The sequence below is a fragment of the Pteronotus mesoamericanus genome, unplaced genomic scaffold (genome assembly GCF_021234165.1).
Source record: "Pteronotus mesoamericanus isolate MK-2021 breed Mesoamerican mustached bat unplaced genomic scaffold, CSHL_Meso_final contig_657, whole genome shotgun sequence".
Classification (NCBI taxonomy): domain Eukaryota; kingdom Metazoa; phylum Chordata; class Mammalia; order Chiroptera; family Mormoopidae; genus Pteronotus; species Pteronotus mesoamericanus.
In genome coordinates, this window is record NW_026555229.1 from 11,840,409 (window position 1) to 11,866,930 (window position 26,522).

The 26,522-nt window shown below is 45.7% G+C and overlaps 1 protein-coding gene across 1 annotated transcript in view; it reads left to right on the forward strand.

The window, feature by feature from the left end:
- The window catches only part of RBM20 (RNA binding motif protein 20), a 179,960-nt gene that overhangs the window by 42,601 nt on the left and 110,837 nt on the right, over positions 1-26,522 (forward strand). The gene's annotated exons all lie outside the window — the stretch shown is intronic.

Genomic DNA, 26,522 nt, shown 5'->3' on the forward strand with positions numbered 1-26,522 from the left:
AAATGCCCCTCGGTCACAGTGTACAATTATTTTAATATGCTGCTGAATGCAGTGTGCCAGTATTTTGTTGATGATTTTGTATCAATAGTCATAGGGCATATTGGTCTGTAGTTTTCTTGTTGTGTCTTTGGTATCAGGGTTATGCTGGCCTCATAGAATGAGTTAGTGTTCCTCTCCCATTAATTTTTTTGAGAGTGTTTGAGAATGATTGGTGTTAATTTCGTTTGGTAGAATTCACCAGTGAAGTCATCTGAATTTTCTTTGTTGGGAGACTTTATTAATGATTCAGTCTCCTTATTTGTTATAGGTTTTCCCAGCTTTTCTGTTTCTTCATGGGTCAGTTTTGGCAAATTGTGTGTTAATAGGCATTTGCCCATGTTAACCATCACCATCTTAAAACTCAACTGTTGGCAAAATACTTAATTCCGTCTGTTTGGGTTTATTACTTTCTTGCTTAAGGGTGAACCTCTCATTTTAAGTGGCATTTTATTTCTTTACAAAGTATCAAGAAACATGAAGGTTTTGCTTGTATATATTACTGTTGATGTGTATTCTATTTCGTCAAATCCTTAATAAAATATTTTACTGTGTGTCTTCTGACCCATCAGAAGTGGGAGAGTATATATAAGATTATCAGGCTGTGGTTGCCAGATGGGAGGGGGATTGGGGGGACAGGTGAAAAAATGGAAGGGATTAAGAGTACAAATTGCTACTTATAGAAACAGTCACGGGGATATAAAGTATAGCATAGGAAATATAGACAATAATGTTGTAATAACCATGTGTGTGTCAGGTGGGTACTAGACTTATCAGGGTGAACACTTTAAGTCATAAATGTCTAGTCACTATGTTGTACACCTGAAACTAATATGTTGTATGTCAACTTTAATTGAAAAATTAAAAAGAAGATTATGAGGCTATGTAAAAAAGTTTTCAACATGCTAGTTACTTATGGTTTAAATCAGGACTTCTATGGAATTTTATCAACTGACAGTTATCCTTACTCTTGTAAACTGACTTTGTTTTTAGGTCTTGAGCCCATTTAATTGGTACAACAGAATGAACCAGTAATATATTTGGTTCAAGTTTAAATTTCTCAGGTTTCTTTTCAGCAACTGGTTCAGAGTCAACAGAAACAACCCCCATCTCTGTACACGAGCTTTGTGACTTTCCCCTGATCCTCAGGGTGGGTGTTTTCTGATAGACAGTCATTCATTCAACAGTTATTTATTGAGCACCTGCCATGTGCCAAACACTGTTGTAACCATAGATACCAATGATGCAAAATGCAGAAGCACACAAAACAGACAACTTCCTGTGTGTTGTGAGAACCGAGGCATGGCACCAAAACCAGAAGGCAGCTGGTCCTCAAAAAGAAGGCGATTCTGCTATTCAAAGTAGAGCCTTTTTGTCTTGTTCCTATTAATGGAGTGACTCCGGTCCCAGGTACTGTCATCTTATTTGGGGCTGGGTTGGCCCGTATATCAGAAGCTTGAGCAGCTCCGTCTAACGGGAAGGGGGCTGGAATGAAGCAGTAGGTAAATCTGTTCCAGGCCTTGGAAGCCTTCCAGGATTGTATATGGAAGGTGATACTCCCTCTACAGAGGAAATTATGACAAAATGGAATCTTATCATTTCATTGCAACAGGAGATCGGACACAAGGAGATTGGACTAATGCAGGGGGAGACAGATGAGAGAAGAGTTGAACTTTGAATTCTAAGTAGCTCTGCTTGAAGCAAAGAGTTAGTGATGGTTTTGGGTTACAATTGTAATTTCCAAGCCATGGGACTTTCAACAACAGCAAACTGGCTCTTACAACAAATGGGGAATGAGTTCTGCTAGAATGTACCTTAGTATTGCATATTAATTGAACACAAGAAACTGACTGGTGTTTAACTTGAATGTTCCTACAACTTTGAAAAACACTCTACCCAAGGAATTGGAGTAAGTCTGGCCAGTGGCCTTCTAACAAGCCAGACACGTGTCAGGAGAGTTATTATAACAGAGCATCATGTCCTTGTGTCAAAGGTTGTGCCTTTACCTCTTGAGTTACATTTTCATTGAGAGGACAGAATTGAATTGTGCAGGTGTTGTTGCTTTAAAGGATATCTCCTACTCCCCACACACGATTGAATTTCTTAGGACATCCTTAGACAGAGAGTGAGATGATATCCCAGGGTGCTGAAATTGCTAACTTTTCCGGCCCCTGCTGAGTTGTGACCAAAAGTCCCCCACAGTTTAACTGAGGTGCTTTATTCATCTGCAGACTGGAAGCCCCGGATTGGAAATTTAACACGATATAAATAATTAAATCTCAGCTTCCACAGGTGCAGAGGGCATAAATAATCCGACTGCATGCCGCCTGAGCATTCCATATCGTGAGCCATTTAGATTTAATGCCCAGGCACTCACTCGTAACTAAATATGTCAGAACGCAGTTCCTGCCTGGGACAGGGAAAGGGTGCTATTTCAGAGCTGTGTGCTTGCCTGTCTGCTGGAACGGTGCCTCTGCCCTCTGAGTCTTCAGAAGACCCTTTGCTGGCTTTGTCTCCAGGGAAATTCATCTGTCTTCCTGCCCAGCCTTGAGGACAGAAGTCTACAACCAGCTCTTGTGGTTGAATGAAGGAGGTGGTATGTTGAAGGGCACTCAAGAAAGTCACTCATTCAATTGGAGACATTTGGGGAGAGTCGGGTTCGCTGATGGGAGTGGACCTTGAAAACTTTATTCTCAGAGTCAGGAATTTGAACCTGAGCCCATATGAACACTTGGGAGTGGCTGGAAGGTGGTGTCCTTTTCTGCTTCAACAGCAAATCCTGTGAAGGGCACTGTGGAGTAGCAATCCGTTTTCTGGTGACCAAAGGTGAAAGAACGCTGCTACTCATTCTCATTATGTCTGCATCACTTACATGGCCTTGCATGTGGTAGAGATTTAATAAAAGTTTGTTAAATGAGCAACTGAAAGAACAGGGGTGCATCATGGTGCTTTGTACACTTCCTAGCTGTGGCCTTTTCTGGTCTCGTCCCGCCCTCGAGGAGGTCCCTGGGCCAGCAGCATCCGCTGGGAGCTGGTTAGGAATGAAGATTCTTAGGCCCTGTTTCTGACCTGCCGGTCCGGATCTCTGGGGTGGGCCCAGGGATCTGTTTTTTTAACAAACCCTCCCATGATTCTGATGCTCACTAAAGCCTGGCACCCCTGGCTTCAACCAGGGATGGGATTTAAGAATCCTACACCCACTTCCCTTCTCTCAGGAAAGTCATCACAGCTGGGTGCAAGGGAACCAGATGTTAAATCCTTCCTGCACCTTTCTTCACCGCCACCTGCCCTCCCGCCCCGCCCCCCACCCCCGCCCCAAGCTGCTCCCTCAGGATGAAGCTAGTCCGCTAGCATTTTTCTTCAGATCTCGTGTTTCCAGATTCTCTGCTCAGTCTCTTCTAGGAAGAGAGAGATGGGGTGGGGTAGAGGGCAGCTTTCTGTTTGCTGGTTGCCAGAGGAGGATGAGCTATGGGGTCAGACACTTCTTAGATGGCCACTGTGTGCTATAGTCTCTGTCCCCAGGACCTTGGGCTCTGCGAGGGAGGCGGATGAGGAAGTGTTGGGTGCTAGGCCAGGTGAAGGTGTCACTCACTGGGGCTGTGTCACTGGGAGCTCCTGATGGCCAAGCTCAGACCTGCTTTGGGATGGGGTAGAAGAGGCTCCCCGGGGGAGGTGCTGCCGAGGTCACCCCTTCCAGGATAAGCAGGGTGGCAGCGGGGCGCAGAGAGGGAGGGGCACTTGCTGAAAGGACATGCGCTGCAGGGGTGTCCAACCCGCAGCCCACGGGCCGCCTGCGGCCCAGGAAGGCTGTGAATCCCGCCCAACACAAAATCATAAATGTACTTAAAACCTTTTTTTTCCTCATCAGTTTTCATTAGTGTTTGTGTATTTAATGTGTGGCCCAAGACAACTCTTCTTCTTCCAGTGTGGCCCAGAGACGCCGAAAGTTTGAACACCCCTGCTAGAGAGTCCTTTATTCAGCTTGGGGGGACTCTACACTTGTCATTTTACTGTTTAAATTGAGTTATAGCCTACATATAGTAACGTGGACAGCTTTTAGGTTTGCAGCTCAGTGCAATTTTAGATTTGTCCTCACTCTTGTAACCAAAATACGGCGTCTCGGAGTACGCCCTGTATGTATCCCTTCTAGTCCATAGGCCCCTGCCCTCAAGGGAAACCCCATTCTGCCTCTGTCACCGTGGCTTCGTTTTTCTTGGGCATTTTCTTAGATCTTGAACGTCTTGGACAAAAAAAATTTATTCTGGTAGCTAAAGATTGCTGACAGGCTGACTATGGCTCCAAATGATGGGTTTTGTTTTAATCCATTGCTGTCATTTAAAAATTGGGGGATTTCACATAAGAACCAAAAGATCGGGCAACACTGGGCTCATGTAAATTGCTTGGTGAGCTGGGTAGGGACTCCCTCCCTGCCCCCCGAAGATGGCGCATCCGCCCCTCAGGAGTCTCCTCTGCTCATTGCCGACGTCGGGCCAGCTGTGCTTCTGTTACCTGCCTGGCCCTGTGGGCCTTTAAGTTTGTAATCTGTGCCTTTAAGTATTCTTTTGTGTTTTGGTTTGTGGCCTCCAGCATGGCTGAGGGCGCTCGGGCTGAATAATTTTATTTGTTCATTCATCACTGTTTATTGAGCATTGACCGTGAACCGGGCACTCGCCAGATGTTGGGGAAACAGAGGTGTTCAGGGACAGAGAGACAACGCGTCATTAGCGTGCCATGCACTAACCCCACCCCCGTGTGGCCCTTCCTGTCGGGAGGTTCACTTCTCACTACATCTCGGATGCCACCCATACTGGCTATTTCCTGGTCTCTGAGCCCACCTCGTTCCTTACGAGGGTCACACTTTTGCCGTCACCCTGCCACTCTCTCTTTTCTCCCTGTCTGGCCCTCACCCCTCCCTGAACCTTTTGCTCAAGTCTCACCTCTTCTGAGGTGGCTTCACTGAGCATCCCTTTCTCTGGCGACCTCCCTCCTCTGAACCCCTCTCAGCGGCTTTCCCACTCTACCATCAGTCCATTCTGTCCTTGATTCCCCAGCGTGGCAGGTCCTAAGGGCAGGGACTTGCCTTCTGTTTGCGGACATCACTCTATACTGCTCTGCCTGGTGCTGAGCATGCAGCAGGCGCCTGGGAAACACAGAAGAGGCTGTGGATGGCAGCGCCTGGGGGTTGGGGGCAGAGAGGAAAGTGCTTGAGAGAAGTGCCAGCCTCCTCACGGGGAGCTGCCCTCGCTGGCAGTTGTCCTGCAGGGATCCTGCCTGTCTGCGAGGACCTGGCGTCCTTGCGAGAACGTCGACACCCTTCAAGGAGGGCACAGACACTCCAGCTACCCAGTCACAGGCATTCTGGGCAGTGTCATGTGAGGTGGCATTTGAGGTTCTCCGCTTACAGCCTGACAGAGTGTCCCTTGCGGTGGCAGGAGCAGGCTCACTGAAGATAGCTTGTGGCTGGAACAGGAAAGTCATTTTGTGGCCATTCCCTCAGCCTCTGCCATGGTCCCTCCAGCCCGGGCTGCCTGCTGTGTCTCAGTTTTCTTCCTGACTCAGTGATGCACATGCCTAAGAGCAACCCGGTTGCAAATAGCACCACACCTTGTAACATTGCCTCTTTGAAAAGTACTTTAGATGTTGGCAAAGGATGGTGACCTTTCTTTAGTGGACTTCTGCTCCTGGCCCAGCCAATCAGACCACTGCAGTGGAGGTGGGAGAGGTAAGAAGAGCCTTTAATTTAAGGGTATTTGGCAAAGAACTGTCCCCTTTGCTAGGGTTCTCTTATATGTCACTTGGTGTGCAGGGTTCCAACAACTACTTGGCCTCTTGACAGGGAACATGATAGAATGTCAGGACCTAAGCTAATATAAAATATGTTTTGCCTCGCCAAGTCATGCATAGCCAATGCAAGAAGCCCATCGGTCATCCACATGTCTGCACCATGTGGCCAAGGGGCTCCACCGATGGGATTTAGCCTTTCCAGAGCCACGTGATGGTGGAGATCAGGCACAAAGTGGCTTCTTACTCAGAGCATGCTGATTTGAAAAGCATGAAGGCATCTCTTAAAAAATACACATTTTTATAGGGCACATGTTTCCTATTTCTTTTTTTCTCATTCATATGTCCCCTTCTCCCCAGCCTGCTCCCCCCACCCCCACCGACTCTGTGTGTGTCTTTGTGTTCATCCTGGGCACCAACCCCAGATTTCCAGGTGACAAGGCCCACTGGGTTTGTAGGTGTTACATTCTGTTACTTGGGGGCTTCAGATTTGGATACCAGGACAAAGAAACCTTCAGGTTTCACCCAAGCTTCACCCTTGGGCCAGACAGGGAAGATGGCACTGGCGACTACCTTGCAGCTGTCGAGCAAAATCATAGGGGGAGGGGTTGTACTAATGAAGAAATGTTTGGCTGCCAACAGAAAACCCAGCAAAAGGTGACTGAAACGAGCAGGACATTTATCATCTACTTAACAAGAGGTCTGGAGGCAGGTGGCCCAGGGTTGGTTAGTGGTTCAGCGGGGTCTTCAGGGGCCAGGGTGTTTCCATGCCACCACCGCGCTGTGCCCAGGATGCTCTTGTGTCTGTAGCCTCCTCTCCATAGGGCAGCTGACACGGGTTCCAGGTCTCATGCATTTATTTGCATGCCAGACGCCGCAGTGAGAAGTGCAAGTGGGGGGCGGGCCACGTAAGTCTCTTTGTTTACCTGTCATCTGGGAGCAGAATTTTTCGGGTCCCTCTTGCAAAGGACATCCTGTTTCATTGTGAAAACTGACGCATGGACCTGAGTCATTTGGGGTTGTCTGTGACAGAGTGAGCTGAGACTCCATTTTCCTACTGACCGTTCCCAACTCCCAACATGGTTCTTTCTTAAAGTAACAGAATGTGAAGAACTTTCACATTCTTCTTTGCCTCATTTCACCTAGTTTCTTCCAGCCCAGAGTTCATGATTGGGCTTCATTTTCACCAACTGATATGCCAAAGCTTGACTGAGGATCTCTATGAGCTCCTGCCTTGGAAACTACAGACATATCTTGCTTTATTGTGCTTCACAGATGTTGCTTAAAAAAAAACAAAAAAACAAATTGAAGGCAAGAGCCTCCACCATCCAAAAGATTGCGACTCACTTTATTGTGGTGGCTTGGAACCAAACCTGCAATATCTCCAAGGTCTGCCTGTAATAAAGTCTGGCCCCTACTCCCTGGTACTCATTTCCTTTTTTTCTGAATGGTGCATCGTATCATCCTAGGCCATGGGTAACATACTGTTCACATCGTTTAGCCAGTGGAAACTGAGCACCGAGCTCTCATGATTGGTGTTAAGTTGCAGTGTCCTCTGGTTGGGAGTTTGTCTTGTGAAAGGTCTAGGGCTCTTTTGGACCTTTCTAGCATTAAGCCTTGGGAAATGATTTCTCTGCTAAAACAACTTTGGTTTGTACACATGCAGTGTACACACATGCATGCATCCCAGCTTTCCACCCCTCCAGTGGGAAAGGCAGACTGCGGCTTCATGGTACTTGTCTTTTTGATGAATGTCCCATGTCTGCCCACAGGGCCGTGACATTCCTGCCTCCCGACTTGATTATCTGAAAATCTTCTAAGCCAGATTGCCTTGCTATAGGCCTGCAACTCTGGAATGCCACATAGGTTCTGGGTTTCAGTCCCCTGGGCTCGCAGTGGCCAGCATTTGTTAGAGGCTGTGGGCTTGAAGCGGATAAGACAGGAAGCTGATGGAAGCCATTCCGAGAGTGCCAGAGAAGATACGGTGCTCCGGTGATAGGCAGCCGAGCTGGGGCAGGGGCGTGTGAGGCGTGACGCAATTACACGGTCTTGTCTCAGCTTTCCCCTTTCATCTGCTCCCAGATGCGCTGTGCTTTCTAGGACGCCTCGCCCTTTCTTTCTGAAATGTGTTCCCAAATGGGCCCAACTCTTCTCTCCGTTTTCCAGCCTCCGCTGGCAAAGGTGACAAAGGAAGAGCCCGCTTTACTTCGTGGCAAGTTGTTCTTAAGTGTTAGAAGTGTTCACCTGCCCACCCAGGGAAAGGTTTTACATCGGAACCCATTAAGTCTGTTTACTTCCTAGAAAGCTGACGGCATGTGAAGCGTATGATTGGCTGTATGATCTGAAGGGTGTGTCAGACTCCCAGTTCGCATGCTGGGAATCTCCCCAAGGGCCACCGTCAGGGTTCGGGACCTAGTCTGCTCAGCAGCCCCGAGCCTTCCAGGGTGAAATGCAGAGATTTCAAAGGGGAGACTTCTGGATCTAGCGTGCCTTGGAATTGGACTCCATCCATTAATTTACTGTATTTTGCCTTGTATAATGTGCTCCCATGTATAATGCACAGCCGCATTTTGGGCCCAAACTTTCAGGGAAAAAAATCTTTCGTTTTAATTTTTTAATTCAATTCTTTGTTTACGTATATTTAGATACTTTTTTTTTGTATTATAAAGGAATTTTAGCATTTATTTTTGAATATACAGGTATTGTTATTGCTTTCTAGAGTTACACTTTTAACATATAAGCATAAATAAAAGAACTAAAGACAGTTATATAGATAAGGAATTAGCACTACCCATGTATAATGTGTATCCTTATATTTCTCTCAAAAATTTGGGCAAAAAAAAGTGTGCATTATACACAGTAAAATATGGTCCCTTGGACAAGTTATTTGGCCTCTCTGTACTTCAGTTCCTCTGTCTGTAAAACGGGAATAATAGTACTACACACCACATATGGTTATTATGAGGGTTCAATGAGTTAACATTTAAGTGCTTAAAATGTTACCTGGCAATTAGTAGGCACCATCTGAGTTTGTTAAATAAACACATCTTACTAGCTGGAGCTATTTTTGTGGGCTTACTACTCTTCTAACTGAAATTTTCATTGAGATCCTTGTAGATTCAGATGCAGCTGTAAGAATGCCTGTGCCTGCCCCATCACCTCTCCACCCTGTCTCTGCTTCTCCACCCTCCTACCCGTCTGGATGAATGCGGCTTCTTTAAATCCTTGCTTGTCAGGCTTCCATACAGTTCAATTTTCTGGCAGTTCTGGGTGTCATTTGTTTTGAGATTTAGTTGTAATTCCTTTTGGTTGTTGCATGAGGAGGTGAAGTGTGTCTACGTATGCCTCCATTTTGACCGGAATGTGGTGGGTAAAAATTGGGAGGGACACCTTGGGAGTGAGCAATCCCAGCCCCCGGCCAGACTGTACAGTCTAGGGTTCCAGTGCTGGGAAAATAAATCCCTACAACTTCTGGTTGTAAAAACCAGTGAGGGTTGGGGCTGTGGAAGAAACTGCTGGATTTTCAGGAAACTTTGTTTAAAAGGGCCGCACAGTTTGAAAACGTGTACAAACCCACCCGCCCTGGAAATCAACACCAGGGCAACAGCTGGAAGGGTGCTAATTGCATACGCGGAGTGGGTGAAATGACTGGAAATGGGGCAAGTGTTGCGCAAATCCCCAGAAGCCAGGCAGTGGCACAGTCCCTTCTCCAAGCCCTCCCCCCACAGAGCCACAAAGCAGTGAAGCGGGTTGCCCCACCCTGGCAATTACCTAAGGCTTTGCCCCACACAATTTACAGGTGTCTTTTACAGGGAGTCAAAGCAGCTGTACCTAATACACAGAAACAAACACAGGGAGGCTGCCAAATTGAGGAGGCAAAGAAATATAGCTGAAATGAAAGAAAGGAACAAAACCCCAGAAAAAGAACTAAAGAAATGGAGATAGCCAACTTCTCAGGTATAAAGTTCAAAACACTGATGATTAGGATGCTCAAAGAACTCATTGATTATGGCAACAACATAAAGGAAGGAATGAAGTTTACACTAAGTGAAATAAAGAAAAATCTACAGGGAACCAACAGTGAAGAGAAGGAAGCTGGGATTCAAATCAATGATTTGGGACATAAGGAAAAAGAAAGCATTTACCCAGAACAGAAGGAAGAAACAAGAATTCAAAAAAAACCAGGATAGTGTAAGAACACTCTGAGACACCTCCAAATGTGCCAATATCTGAATCATAGGGAGGCCAGAAGGAGAAGGGGAAGAGCAAGAAATTGAAAACTTATTTGAAAAAATAATGAAAGAAAACGTCCCTCCTGATTTGGCGAAGGAAATATACATACAAGTCCAGGAATCAGAGTCCAAAACAAGTTGGACCCAAAGAGGACCACACTGAGACACATCATAGTTAAAATACCAAAGGTTAAAGGTAAAGAGAGAATCTTAAAAGTAGCAAGAGAAAAGCAGAGAGTTACCTACAAAGGAGTTCCCATAACACTATCAGCTGATTTCTCAAAAAAGACTGCAGGCAAGGAGGGACTGGCAAGAAGTATTCAAAAGGATGAAAAGCAAGAATCTATAACCTAGATTACTCTCTCCAGCAAAGCTATCATTTGGAATGGAAGGGCAGACAAAGTGGTTCCCAGTCAAGGTAAAGCTAAAGGAGTTCATCATCACCAAGCCATGCCATTATTACATGAAATGTTAAAGGGACTTATCTAAGAAAAAGAAGATCAAAACTGTAAGTATTAAAAAGGCAACAAATTCACAACTATCAACAACTGAATCTGAAAAAAAAACCAAACAAACTAAGCAAACAACCAGAACAGGCACAGAATCATAGGTAATGATCATAGGAGATCATTTGGAGGGTTATCAGCTGGACAGGAGAAGGGAGAGAATGGGGAAAAAGGTGTAGGGATTAAAAAGCACAACTGGTAGGTACAAAATAGAAAGGGGGATGTTAAGAATAGTATAGGAGATGGAGAAGCCAAAGAACTTACATGCACAACCCATGGACGTGAACTAAGGGGGGAGAATTGCTGGAGTCAAGGCGGGTACTGGTCAGAGGGGGGTAAAGGGGGAAAAATTGGGACAACTGTAATAACATAATCAATAAAATATACTTTAAAAAAAGCAAATGCAGTTGTAAGAAATAATATAGAGTTCCATGTCATGCTCCATTTATCTAATTTCCTCTATTGATAACGTTTTGCAAAACTGTAGTACAATGAGGCAACAGGATATTGACATTGATACAATCCACCTCTTATGCAGATTTTGCCAATGTTAGGTGTACTCATTTGCCTGTGTGTATGCAATTTAATCATATGTATAGGTTCATGTATAGGTTTAATCATATGTATAGGTTCTTGACATTCCATAGTCAAGATACTGCCAGGGTCGTGCAACCAGCGGCCCATGGGCCACATGCAGCCCAGAATGTCTATGAGTGCGGCCCAACACAAAATTGTATGTTTACTTAAAACGCTATGAGATTTTTTTGTGATTATGTGTTGCAATATATTTAAGATGTGGCCCCAAGACAACTCTTCTTCTTCCAGTGTGGCCCAGAGATGCCAAAAAGTTGAACACTCCGGTAATTGAACAGCTCCATTGTCCCAAGGATCCTTCCCGTTGCCCTTTTATAACTGTACCCACATCCCTCCCTTTCCCAGCAAGCTCTGGCAATGACTAATGTGTTCTCCATTTCTAAAATTTTGTCATTTAAAAGGTTCTATATAAATGGAGTCGTACAGTTTGCGACCTTTTGGGATTAGCCTAATTCACTTAGCATAATTTCCTGGAGACTTGCTGAGTATATCAGTAGTTCATTCTGTTTTCTTGCTGAATAGTATTCCCTGGTATGTATGTACCACTGTTTGTTTAACCATTCACCTATTGAAGGACATGTAGGCTTTTCCCAATATTTGGTGTTACAAATAAAGATGCTATGAACATTTGTGCGCAGGTTTTTGTGTGAATCTAAGTTTTCTTTCTCTGAGATAAATAAATGCCCAAGAGTGTGATTTTATTGGGTTGTGTGGTAATTGCATGGGTAGGTTTACTACTGTAATAGGTATTACACTTTGTTATTTAAATTTGTACCTCCCAACAATAACTTTATATTCAATCCTTTGACTTACCGTATTGTTTTCGTACTTGTTAAATAAACTCAGTGGGGCCACTGGCTTTCACAATGTACCCAGGACTGTGTTAAGAGGTCAGTGAAGAAAGGAGATTCAAATGGTATGGTGATGGTTCTTGTCTTGAAGAAATGTTTCATCTTCGCTCTGGGAACTGAGTAGTTAGGAATAAGACCCGACATAGACGCTGTGCTGTCGGGCTACAGAACACTTGCAAAAGCCCAGTGTACAGCTGGGTGAGAGGTGCAGGGTGGGCAGAGAGCGGGGGTTTGAGAAAGTGGCATCAATGTTGGTGCCTCCAGTGGCTGAGATGGGAAATTTGATGGTCTTTTGTATTTGAGGAGAATTTGGACTTACCAAATTTGAAGAAAAACCTCAGTTTTGCCTGGAGTATGTGCTTGGGGTCAAAGGTATGAATTGTTGTAGAACCATAAATCCCTTCGTGAGGGCGCTCTTAGCTTGCAGGGAGAGAACCGAACTATGGCGTTGCTGGAAAACCAGCTGGGTTGAACGTGGCACCGCTGTGGACGAGAGCTGGTCTTGGGGCCGGGTCACACTATGGTTTTCCCAGGTCCTAGCGGGATGCTGGTTCTGTCTGTGTGTTGGGGTCAGCTGGAGTGCAGCGAAAGCTCACCTACTGTGCTTGACACCTGGAGCAGATAATTTTTCACATTCCTATCCTCTGAATGACAGAATTATTTTCCGTAAAAACCATGTACTGAGCAGTCATTATTTTCTTGATTTTTTTCCCTTTAGTGTGTAAACAATGAAGGATTGGAAAATAATACATTCGTTTTAAAGACACTACTTAAATTTAATTTTTCACATCTGCATTAAAAGTTGTGCTTACCAAGCAAAATGATTACATCTTGCAGTGTGCTGCTTTATTGATTCAAATTTGACACAAATGATATGTCCAAGTAGGACAGGGTGACTGAATAGAAGTAACCCAAGTGCTGGTTTTGTTTTTACAGTCACTGTGCTATCACTGTTTACTTTAAATCTGCGTAAACATTAGGATATGTAGTACTGCTGGGATTGGAGACAGGAAGTGTGTCTGAAGTGGAATCAGAATATTCTGACCTATTATGAACTTATTTTTGAAATCAGTAGAAGTCTGAGTTTGCATGTGTCGAAGCCAGGAGCGCTTCAAATTACCTTTCATGTAAATATAATATTTATCAAAGGACAGATAATGCACATATGCTAATTTGAAGCTTACATATATATTTTATCTTTCAAATACAACAATAATTGCAGGAGCTGTTTAGAACTTAAGCCAATGAAATATTTGTTTTCAAGCAGGAATTACTTTTTGCTGACATTGTTTAGTTTAGAAATGATGCTTGGTGATAAGGAAACGCAGGTGACTTTTAGTGGTTTTATTATTGTTTTACTTTTATGTATTTTATTGAATTTATTGGGGTGACATTGGTTAATAAAAGTAGATAGGTTTCAGGTATACGATTCTACAACACATCGTCAGTACTGTGTTGTTTGTTCCCCGTTCCAAGTCCTTTATCCCCTCTTTACCCTCTCCTGCCGCCCCCCATCCTCCTTTTCCTCTGGTGATCACCATACTGTTGTCTGTGTCTACAAGTTTTTTGGGTTTTGTTTGTTTGCTTAATCCCTTCACCCTTTTCACCCAGCCCTTAAATTCTTGGGAGACAAAGCCCTGCCTTCTTGCCGGCACTGAGTGTTGCCACTGGTGAAAAGCAGGGCTTTGGGGAGTTCGGCTGACTTGAATTTGAAGGCCAGCCTTGCCCGTTGGTAGACCTGTGACCGAGCTACTTACCTTACTAGCTGTAGTCAGTTTCCTTATCTGCAAAATGGTAAGCTTTTGTTGGGTTCATAACATAATCTACACAGAAGGTCTGGAGTAGGTTTGGGTGCACATGAGGTTCTCAAGAAATGCAAATGATGGAGAATTCTCTCCATCGGAAGGAAGGGGCCACTAGCCCTGGACCTTGAGAAGAGCTTGGGCCGACCAGTTAGAGTTGCCTCCCTTTGCGTGCTCTCTGACCTCAGGCAAAGCAGCAGCTCCGGTTAAGCAGCATGCATTGAGTGACTGTACTGAACCCCAAGGGAAGCTTGAACAAATCCCCCGGGTTCTCAGATGCATCCATCAGCATTGCGGCTTGGGTAGGGAGAGCTATCCGGGCCTCTCCTGGACTGAGAGGGTCGGGGATTTCAGGACAATGTGATCACCTTGTCTATCAGAAGGGCAAAGCTCAGGAACAAAAGTGATTGTCCTTTGCTTCAGACAGAAGTTCTGCAGCTGTCTTTCCAAGAGGCTTGGCTATCATCGAGGCCTTTTGCAAACCACTTTCCCCTCTTTCTCTACCTCCTCCTCATACTGATAATTGCCAAGGAATGTGGTGCAGGCCTTCTGCTGGCTTTTGCTAGCCTTTATAGCAGCTTAGAAGGAATTCTTGGTATTCTTCTAATGTATTAAAGATCAGACTATTCTTGTGTATTAAGCATCTCATGTTAAACATAGAAACATGTTTAAATGACCCAGGGAGGCACTAAGAAGGCTACTTTATGTTGCAGTTTTTTGGGGGGGTGGGTAAAATGAACCTCTTGTACTTTAAAGGCGCTAAAGAGAATTCTTAATTTTATACAGTGTGATCTGCCAAGTGATAAGTTTTCTTTGCCTTCACATTTAAGGGAAGTCTATTTAGTGACAGCTTATTGGAGGACAGGGAAGGAAGCACCTAGTTTGTTATTTTAAAAAAAAAAGTAGAAACTGTATTACAAAATTTATCCTAGGAAACTGTCTCATGTAAATAATCTCGGATGTAGATTTTTGGATGTGAAATGGAGCTTAAGGTTTTATTCTTGAATGTTTTGTATTTCTATAATACTAGCTGCATATCGAATTCATTTTAACTGGCACGTATATCAGAAAACATATAACTTAATCAATATCAAGTGAAAAATATACTATTTTTTAATGTTCTTCCTGGCCTTCTTATCATCCTGCCAAGGTAGTGCTTAGAGAAAGCTGTGCATTTTAAGAAAATATAATGAATGGTCTCAGAGGCAGATATGGTAGATCGGAAGTCTTAAAAATACAAAGTAAACACTTGGTAATCATACGGTTAAGTTAACGTAGACAGGCAGGGCCATTTCACGGGTGTGTGTGTGACCTGTGCCTTGGAGGGACCAGGCTGGTTGGATGCTCTGTTGCCACCATTTTGAAATTCTTAATACTTTTGAACAAGGGCTTCATGTTTTCATTTTGCACTGAGCTCCCCAAATTACATAGTTGGTCCTAGGTATTAGCTACCTGGTAATTCAGCTTCAACTAGTTTAGGGCTTTTGAATTTCCAAATTAATGAACTAGACATTTATCGGCCTTTTTTCTTTTTCTCTTTATGAACTGGTGAGAACCATCCTAATGACCTCTTATTTAGATACATTTCTTTTTAACTATTTTCAAAGTTCTAAGAACTGTATTGAGTAAGACAGTGTTTTTGAACATTTTAATTTCGTTATATATGATATAAAACTAAAATCCCATTTCTCCACTGCTATCTATTCAAATATGTAGGTATTATAGATTTTTACTTAGATAATAAGTGAAATGAGCCTCTTGTTTCTCAAATCATTAATAGTGGCTATGGCCAGAGGCTGAGTTTCAGCAGATTTTTACTTTTTCAGTTTTATAGCTCTTAATTCAAGTTTCTGCAACAAGCAGGAATTATTTTTGTAATTGGTGGGGTTTGGGGGGGTGGGGAACAATACAGATTTAAGAAAAACTCCCTTTATTTGTTGTTGCTTTAAAAAGACGAGTGGCTCATTCCGATCCTGGCAAGGTACCCTGATTCTGATAGGTAGCCTTGTAGAGTTGGGGCTCTGGGGTTCCCATTCCGGCAGGCCATCAGAGAAACGTTAGCTCAGGTAGAGAAGTGGCTTGGAGTGGGCATGGCAGAGAGGAGGTGGTACTATATGTGGAAGAGACATTCAGTGTTTGTAAAGTTGGGGGTTAGCCGGGCCTGGCATTCAGCTTTACACGAGGCGCTGATGGAATCTTACGTCATTTTAAGTCCTTGGCTATCAATTGTTGTGTTTCTTGTTTTAAACGCTCCTCTCACTCTTCAACAGCAGCTCAGAAATGTGTTGCTTTTGGCCAAAGCTGCAGCTTGCCTTTGAAGCAGGACAGGGCTGTCCTTCTGACGGTGAGGTCAAGTTCAGTGAGAGATAAACAGCTTTGGCCTCTAAACCCTTGCTGACATCTGACCCTGCGGTGCACTGTGGCACCACCAAAGCCTGCTTGCTGCTTGTGGACTGGGCAGGATTTAAGTGCCGGGTCCAGAGTAAAAGAACCAGGGGGTGACCCTGGCCATCTTTTGAACACCTGCCTCTGAGATGGCAACCCCACTGGGTTTGAGGGCTGGACAACCTGGGACCAGCCCCACTCCGGCCAGCTTCGGCCAGTCTGCCTGCTAAGGGAGTGTCCAGGTTTTCCGAGAATCCTCTCGAGGAGTGGCTTGGGAGGGAGGCTCTTCTCAGCTTCCTGGAGCGCAAAGACCGCAGATGAGGCGGGGGGTGGGGGTGGGGGGTGTGTGTGTGTGTGTGTGTGTGTGTGTGTGTGTGTGTGTGTGTAGTCTAGTAATAGTAAGCTGCAGTAGTAGTAGTAGTAGTAGGTGTAGCAATCGTGAACAGAGGTGCGTCTTTTTAAACTAAAGGCTACAGCAATTTACTAGCTACTGCAATTGTGTAATCATGGCATGAGAAGACTAGAATTTTTCAGTCTGTAGTGGTTGAGACTAATAAAAATTGTTCTAGAGACTCTGATAATTACTCTTCTGTATTGTCATAGGACTCAAACATGTATTTCTGTTTGGCAGGAACAGTATTTTTTCTGTAATTCTCCGGCACATCTATTAGTACATCTGCTGTACTCTCTGTAGTACTCTCTAAATGGCTGTCAGTCATTTCAAGTCATCCTCACTTTGGCTTCTGTATTTCGGGTGTCTTTTCTTTCCTTGCCGTTCCTCTGTGCCTCAGTTCCCCCAGCCTGGCTCCTGTAATGTTCTCTTGTTCCGCCCACGGTCTCAATTTTTTGTTCCTCTTTTCTCTCTGCTCTTCAGGACTCTCGGTATGAGAATCACGAAAGATGCATAGTTAACATAGAGGCCGGACTAACCGGGCAGATGCAGAGACATGGATTTATGTACACACTCATGGAAAGACGTCTGCACTCTTGGGTTCCAGGCCTGGCGGGGCCATGGTCCTGCTGTGTGGTCCGAAGCAAGTCTCCAACACAGAGTAACATGCCACAAGTATTAGCTAGCATGATAGCTGTTGTTGGTTATTAGTTACCTTTCTGGACCTCAGTTTTCCTCCCTGTTCATGTGGGACATGGCTTGGATGACATCCTAAGTCCCCTCTGCTCTCATTTTAGGTTCAGCAAAATTAAGTTGGATAATAAGCCTGATTAGGGTAAATGGCCAGGAACTGTGGACCAGGCCTTAACCCTCCCTGGGGCCCTGTGGCAGCGTGCACACTAAAGGGGCAGAGGAGCTATTTAAAGTCTAGTACTGCCATCTGAGCATTTACGACATCAAGAAGGAGTTTTTGTTTTTTTATTAAACATTTGCATTTCTTGCAAATTAAAGAATAAATGAACAATACTACTCAGCATTGTATGGTGGTTTGAAAGAGCCTTCACGTTCATTGATGTACTTACTGTTGGTCTCACAACCATTCTCTAAAGGAGGTAGAGCAGATCTAACACCAGGTCATAAGTGAAGAGACCAAGGCTTAGTTAGGGAAGCGGTTATTTTTTCAGGTTTCCCAGCTACTGAGTGGCAAGTCAGGAGCTGAACTCCGCGGTTCCTTCTTCCTGTGCCAGTGTATTTTCCAGCCCACTGAGGGCTGGCTCATTAGGCTGGGTTAGGAACAGTAAGAGATACTTCCTTGTGAAGACTGATGATATTTAAATGCATTAATCCCTAGAAGATGCCTGTCCCACAGGATCGTAACCCAGGAATGTATGGAGGCCAAAGTGAGAATGAAGCTTTCTCTCTACCGTGAGGACCTGGGTTAAGCAAGTTAGAGTCATCAAAGTGCTCCCGGTCCTGCAGATGGGATGTGGAAAGAGGATTTTGAGACTTCTGCCAAGTCCACTGAGTAGGCACTTGGGCCTTGGCACACTTAAGATTGAAGAGTAGTAGGAGACCCTCTTAAGGGAGAGAGAATGTTCTCTCATTCAAGAGGCTCATGACCTTGCATCTTGCCCATGCCAGGCAGCTAGAAATGTAACTGTATCTGCAGTCCTCGGAGGGCAGTGGAAAGGATTTGTGAAGGAGGAGTTCATTGGCAGGTGTCTCCAGTACCAACGCCACACAAAGAAGGCTGGCCTAGCACGGTCCCTCTGGAGCAGTGCTGAGTAGTGCTTATAGGCCTGCTGGCTTAGCCATCTGGCCATCCAGGCTCCTAGGAGCAAGATGCAGAGGGCCCCAATAGCTGCCAACCCAAGACACTCATGAACGATCACATTACTTGATTACTTTGCCCCCAGGTTTGTTGAATGACCTACTGATGAGAGCAGCTGCTGGCCACTGGCAGAAGGAGCTGCTGCCCCCAAAGAGCAGGAATAGCCCGTGGGAGCTGTGGGTGGCCTGTGGCTCATCGGCACCAGCAATGGGAGCAGCAGATAGAGTGCCAGCCTAGGGAGTCCCTCCAGTGGTCCTCAACTGCATGGAATTCCAGAGGAGGGTCAACACGGTCCATCTGCCAAAGTACTTCTTAGTGAGGAAGAAACTGTTTTTCCATTAGGTGACTCCATTGGAGACCCAGCAGCTCAGGGTGGGAGCTCCATCTGGCTTGAATAGTCGTCTGGCCTTCAGATTCCTGGTAGAAGGATGGCTCACAGAAAAAGGGCTACCCTCGTTGTAGGGACCTTCCCAGAAGAGCTTGAAAAAATATCAGTAATCCTGCAGTTTTTTCCAATATTTATGTTGTTAATATTCTTACTTCTTTTGCTCCATCAGCCTTTACTGATTAACTTCTAAGTGGAAGTAATGATCCCTAGTCTTAGCCTCCCATTAGCACAGTGTCTACACCACTTTTATGTCAGTCATTCATTCACTCCTTCACCAGACGTGGTCAAGCACCTTTGCTGGGCCCGGCCAGGGTGAGCCTTGCTTTATTGTATTTTACTTACTTGTGTATGTATCTCAGCTTCCACTTGACTAAAAGCTTTTTTCTTAAGTCACAAAATCCCATTGGCTAAATACGGTGACAGTTTATTTCTCACATATTTACTTGTCCTACATGAATTGATGGAGCAAACATCAAAGGGGCTACTCCACGCAGTTCCTCAGGGACCCAGGGTGACAGAGGCTCTGTCACCTCATAGCCGCACCAGCTGGAACACATGCTTCTTGTGACCGAGGTAGGAAAAGAGTACTGAAGGGTCTCACACCAGCAGTTAAGTGCTTCACCTTGGAGGAGGCATCACAGCTACCGGCAGCCCCTTGGCTGAAACTAATCACATAGGCCCACCCAACTGCAGGAGGGCCCAGAAGCGTAATTCTTCTGCGTATAAGAAGGGAAAGAACTGGATAAAGGTGAGCGCTAGAAGGCTCTACGCAAGCTCTTTATTATGTTCTTGGTTCTCTCACTGACTTGGAGCAAAGCTGTCTCTGAACGCTCACAGTCTTTTTTTAAATTTTTTAAAAGAGTTTATATATTCATTTTTAGAAAGAGGGGAGGAAGGGAGAAAGAGAGGGAGAGAAACATTGATGTGTGAGGGAAACATGGACTGGTTGCTCCTTGCACACCCTCAACTGGCAACCTATCCCACAACCCAGGCATGTCACCTGACAGAAAATCAAGCCAGCGACCTTTCAGTTCATCGGCCAGTGCTCAATCCACTGAGCCACACCAGCCAGGTCATCACAGTCTTTATTTGTAAAAAGGACGGGATAAAAGTGATGAAGAAGGGAGTATGCATTGCTAATTGCCGACCTTGGAAAAGACTAGTAATTAGTGGTGGAGGCATCCACATGGGGGGTGTCTGTCTTTTCCCTTTCCTGGTAATGGAGAGGGGGGTGCTGAGGGCTGGGAACGGCCTTCTGAGCGGGCCTCAGATTCCTTGACCCAAGGCAGGGCTTGCCCTCATTCCCTACCATGACAAAGCCAGGAGTTGTCCCTCCTCGCTACCACCCCATGCCTGAGCACCAGAGTGCCTGGTTTCTCTTGCTCCATGGGCCTGGGTGGGGACAGTCGTAATTGAGCTGCAGTCAACATAGTTAAAGAATGCATTGTTTACCTTGGTACATTCTACCACCATTAAAAGAAAGGGTTTGGGCCCCGGCCAGGTAGCTCGGTTGGTTGGAGCATCATCCCCATATGCCAAGGTTGCAGATTTGATCCAAGGTCAAGGCATGTACAAGAAGCAACCAATGAATGCATAAATAATTGGAAAACAAATTGATGTTTCTCTCTCTCTCTCCTTTTCTCTCTCTCTAAAATCAATAAATAAATTAAAAAAGGGTGTTTAGGATGGGGCGATCTTGTTGATTCAGTAACACAAGATATAGGTTATGTCCTAACTTAGAGCACAAGAGCAGTCAGGATTTCAGAAGGCAGGGGCATTTGAGGAGCCAAGTATGTCCCGAATAAATGGCTGGAGTGTGAAGAAAAAGGATGAAGCAAAATGGAAAATGAATTTACAACTCTGTCTGTTATCCTTCCTACAACTGTGTACAGAAGTTTTCTTCCTTAGGTGTTTGGATTCTGTAGAAGGAGAAGTTACATGTTTGGATTCTACTGATGTCCTGTTTATCATGTCTCTATATCCTGTGACTGTCACCTGCCCCAATGTGTCTGCCTTTAATTGCATCTCTCTGCTGCCGGAGCGGTGGGGTGCCTGCTCCATTCCCCTCACACAGCTCCCTGCACAATGCAAATGAGGTGATTACCGATGGCGGGGTTGGCGGAGGCGGTCTACAGGAGCCGTCTTCATAGCTAGCTCACGACACCCTTATACTTTCCTATCCTTTTAAAGTGCTGTTGGGTCCCATCTCATCTTTTTCCTTCACATCTTATAAACATTCTATTGCCCTGTCTTGCCTTTCACCTCCCTTCCTCCCTCCAGCAGAACTCTGTCAGTGCGAATTTCATTTTGTTCTCAGGTCGTCATCTGGAGGGAACGTTAAGGCATGTGATGCGTTTGCCTGAGTAGTTGAATGACAGGCCCCTTCACGTACACAGGGCTGACTGAGATGGGTGTCCCCTGGCCATTGACAAGGGTATGCCATTGAGCAGTAATTTCAGATCTTGTTCATTTCTGGTCTGTTGTGGGTTGTGTTCTCTTTTACTTGGTCTACCAGGCACACTTTGGCATCCCTCTTCCTCTGGTTCTGGTTCCATTGGGGATACTCCTCACCCCCTCCTCACGGTCTCAGTGGAGCCGTCAATCATGGAATCAGGAAGGAAGACTTGCTCACTCACTGGAGTGAGCGGGTAACTGCAGTATTCCATTCACTAGCCTCACTCAGTGAGAGAGAAGCGCCCTTGTCAAGTAACTCCAATCAGTGTTTCTCCTGCAGCTACTTTGCTCTAGGGCTGCTCACAGGGAGATGTGTGCCTGGGGCTTCAGCAGCCCTCTTGTCTTCCATGTGGGGCTATCCTTTGAAACTGAAGAGAAACCGAGGCAAGCAGAGTGGGACGTGGGGCAGGAGACAGAGGCTTGGCCACGTTGTCTCAGCCCTTGCCGGCAGGGGGCCTTGGCTCACTGCCACCCGACTTCTCAAGGATAAGAGCCACCACTTCCTCATTTTGTTTCAGTGACTTTGGGTTTGGTGCCTGTCATTGCAGTTAAAAGAGCTTAAGCCCTGACTGGTGTGGCTCAGTTGGTTGGGTGTTGTCCTGCAAAGCAAAAGGTCACTGGTTCGATTCCCAGTCAGGGCACACACCTGGATGTGCGTTCAGTCCCCGGACTGGGTGCATATGGGAGGCAACCGATTGATGTCTCTCTCACATCGATCTTTCTCGTCTCCTCTTTCTTCCTTCCTTCCCCTCTCTCTAAAAATAAATAAATAAAATCTTTAATAATAAAGAGCTTGAATACTAGCGTCATCCTCTAGTTTTTAAAACACTTTCAATTTTATAAGCAAGGTATGAGTTCCTCATTATAAACATGAAACACCCTAGCGTTTCCTTAGAAGTGCTGAGCGATAAGTGGGGAGCTTCAGTTCTCCTGCCCTCTTCCCCCAAATCTGAATTCTGCCTCCAAAAGTCTAACTGTTAACAGTCTGGGGTATGTACTTCCAGCCCCTATTCTTTGTATTTACATCCATATATATGTGTACAAACATATTAATTTGTGTTTTATTTTTAACATGTAGAGTAACATATTACACATGTGTATGGTTCTATAACTTTTTTATCAGTGTATTTTTGGAGATTTTTGATCCTAGTGCATATAGTTAATTTCATTCTTAGTACAGATTTCATAGAATTTGACAGCATGGATACCTTGCTTAAATAACCTCACACGGATGGACATTTAGTTGTTATTGTCATGTCCTTTTCTTTCTGTTCAGCACTGCCGCAGTGACTAAGCTCGACGTGTTTTCTTGCATATGTATGGAGATACATCTGTAGGTGGAGGCTTCTAGTAGAATGACTGAGTCTAGGACATACACATGAAACATTTTCATAGGTTCTGCCAGATCGTGTTCCACATAGGCCGGACTGACTGACACTCCACCCACAGAATAGAGTTTTTCCACCCTCTTGCCCAGACCAAAGGTGAGTGCTCTTCAGTTTCCCTGAACCCCCAAGTGGGAAACGTGAGGTTCTCGTTCAAGGGCATTTCTCCGAGCGCTGGTGAGGTGAGCATCCTTTCACAGGAGTCTTGACTTTCCCCTTGTGTTAGTTGATACAGTTTTTCCTTTTTAAAAATGTGATTGTTTGTCTTTTTCTTATTGATGTGAATAAGTTCTTTATGTGTTGTAGATCTCAACGGCATGCTACTGAGGTTGTAAATATTTTCTCCTAGGCGTTGTTTTTAGTTTTGTTTATGAATGGATTTGTTTTTGTTTTTGTCTCTTGGGCATGTGTGTGTAGTTTCTAGTTTAGTCTTTGTTCATCTTTGATCAAGCAGATGTTTTACATTTTTTGTTAATTCAAATTTATCTTTTCTTTATGGCTTCTGAGTTCTTGTTTGTTTGTTTTGTAATCCTCACCCAATGATATTTTTTCATTGCTTTAGAGAGAGAGAGAGAGGAGGGAAAAGAGGAAGGGAGAGAGAGAAACATCAGCTGGTTGCCTCTCATACGCCTGGACTGGGGATCAGACCCACAATCTAGGTACGTGCACCTGACTGGGAATTGAACCCTCAGTCCTTTGGTCACAGGACAGTGCTCCAACCAACTGAACCACGCCAGCCAGGGTAGCTTCTGAGTTTTGTGTCTTGTGTAGGAAGGCCTGTCCCATCCCAGATTATGAAGCGTTTCTCCTGTCTGTAGTTTTTTCAAAGTTAGATATTCCATCCAGCATTGTCAGCTTTATCTCAGCTTCTTCACCTGCAAATGAAGAGAATATGTGCCTCCTCAGGATTCAGGGAGATAATGGGTTAAGGGCCCCGCCCCCCTCTCCAACCTCCCACCTTTCTGAGCACCGTGTTGGCAAGCCCATTTTTTCAGAGTGGAGTCATCGGGGCTGTTTCTTTGATGCCACAGAATTTGGGCACAATATTTGGGAACCCTGTGTTCACCCTGCCAAGAGCAGGTGATGAGCTGCTTTTGGGAAGTACCCAGGACCTCACACCCCTGTGACTCTTCTGGAAAAGTGAAGCTTTTCTCATATTGACTGTCATAGCCCACAGTTTGCAGCAGAGCCTTCAGACTCAACATTCTTAGACCCAAAACCTTAGTGTCTCCCTGGACTCTCATCTTTCTCTCTTCCTGCTTCTGGTCCATCGCAGATCCTACCAGCCTTACCTGGAAGCACATGCAGAATCTATCACCTCTTACCACGTCCTCTGCCCCTACCGGGACCAGGCCACCGTGGCCTCCCACCCAGACACTGTGGCATCCTCCCCGGCCCCTGCCGTCTGCTCCCACAGTAACCTTTTAAGATGCAAGTCCAGTCCTTTTCCTCCTCAGCTGGAAACGCTGCAGACCCCCCCCCCCCCCCACGTTACTCAGAGTGGAAGCCAGAGGTCTCGCCTGCCCAGCTCTCATGGCCTTTTCCTTCACGCCTCTTCCTGACACTGTCCCCTCTGGGTGTCTTGCTCCTCAGATGGCCCAGGCCTGTGCTCCTGCTCTCCAGAGCCCTCTCTGTCAGATGCCTGCAGGGTTCACTGCTTGGCTTCCTGCAGGCACCTGCTGAATTATCCAGAGGACTCCCCGCCCCCGTCTCCAGCAGCCGCCCTCAGCCCCCCATCCCTCTCAATCCCTTTGTCCTTTGTCAGGTCTCCTCTTAGCACTTATTGTTGCCTGACACAGCAGACATTCGTCTGTCTATGTTTCTGTCTTCCTGCCCTGGAACATCATTTCCCTGAGAAGAGAGACTCGGCTTCATTCCCTGCTGAGCAAATCTCTGGCACCCAGACCAGGGCCTGGCATATACGGGTCCCTCACCTACTGATTGAATGACTGTAGAAATGTCCAAACTGCACTCGTTCTGGTGAGGGCTGAGCCTGCTTTAAAACCATGGCTGCCTTCTCACAGGCAGCTTGGGGCGGGCAGCGTGAGCGCTTGCTCTTGTGAAGGCCATCGGCCCCCATGGGCTCCTGTGAACTCGTCCAGGACAGGCAGGAGGGGTGGGCATGTGCGTGTCTCCGCGGTGGGATCCGTCCCGGCGGAGCCCTCCCAGCTGTAAATCATGGCTGCATAGACCGTGCCTTTTCACTTGACCGAAGGACGAATCAGCAGGCTCTGCAGCAGCCTCCCCGGTTGGTATCATCTTCAAAAGCACCCCGTGGCTTCCAGCTCTGGTTTTGCTTGAGTAAGCGTCTTCCTGCTTCTCACGAAACATCTTAACGTAGCCCAGTATTTGGATCTCCCTGCACCTGCTCACTTCACCACGCTATAAAACGAAGGCCTAAAAATAGGTGTGATATGCAGATTAAGACAATTATTGCGGAGTTCCCTGCCCCACTTCACCTGCAGCCCAAGTGCGAGACAAGACTCGGGAGCTGGGCGCAGTCTCGCGGTCTCAGTTTCGGGGAAATGCATCCCTGTGACCTCAGATGTTGGAATGAGACATATGTCAGGGGGCAGTTCTGTCTCTTCTTTCGCTGTGGAGGGAAGGCTTCCCTGCTGGGCCCTTGTCCCCACCCCAACTCTGCTGCCTTTTCCCTGACTTTGTTTACCAGGGTTTTTTGTATGTTTTTTTGTTTGTTTGTTTGTTTTTGAGGAGGGGTGCTGTCATTTGGCAACTAAGTTAATTGTATTAGAAATGACTGTTTCTTTTGATGATTGTGACATCTTGGCTTTTAGCTGCTATCAGTGTTTTGTTACAGTTGTTAAGCCAGAAGATTTGAAATGATTAATGGGAAGATGTATTTCAATCATAATAGCAGGCCTTTTAAAAATTAAATTTTAACCACGCAAGTACTATATCATAAATATATTCTCCTTCAAAATATTAAAACATTGCACATAAAGTTGAAGTCTCTTTTTCCCCCCACCGCTGTCTGTCTCAGATTCTGTCCCAGAGTCAATCCCTGTTATCACTTTGTATCCTTCCCTCCTGTCCTAATCCACTTCGAGTAATGTTGACGAAGTAGCTACATGGCCAGGCAGGCAGCTGGGGCTACGCAGCATAGTCGTCCCAGCAGCCTGTGAGGTTAGGACATGGGTGTCCTGAAGTTGGCAACCTCTTTATTGAGAGAGATGTCACATGCCGTAAAATTCACTCTTTTAATGTGCACAATTCGGTGGTTTTGTGCACATTCACAGACTGGAACACCCGTCGCCACTGTCTGATCCTAGGACAGTTTCATACTCCCCAAAAGAAACCGCAGGTGCATCAGCAGTCTCTCCCCATTCCTGCGTGAACAACACCGGCTCCCACAGGCCGCCAGCTGCTCAGGTTGAAACTGCTCAAAGCTGGGAACGGAGCAACAAAGTGGCATCACAGACAATTGTCACTTCTTTATGGAAGGACAGAGTCTAAATGTGTCCCACGAGGCCCCATCTATTTTACTTGCTGCTGTGAAAAGTGATGAATCAGGATTCCCTTAGTTCTCTTTCTGGGGTGGGGGGTCATTGAGTCACATTCTCTCTTGCATCTTGGGCTTCTCCACCCACGTAATGCCTGGTAATGCCCAATAACGTCCCTGCCGCCACCGGTGTGCTGGGTCATACCGTTGCCCTGCTGACAGTCTGGCACTTCGGCAGGGTACATAGAGAGGGTACATTCTTTCTTTGTAGTCAAAGCAGGTATTTTTGCTGCATGTGAATCATCTGAGGCGTGAGAGCAGTGGGCAAGAAAGGCACGATCATCATTTCACCAAAAAGCATTTATCGAGTGCAGTTTACTATGGCGGAGCCCTGCAGAGCCCCTTGCAGCTTGACCTCTCAGAGCG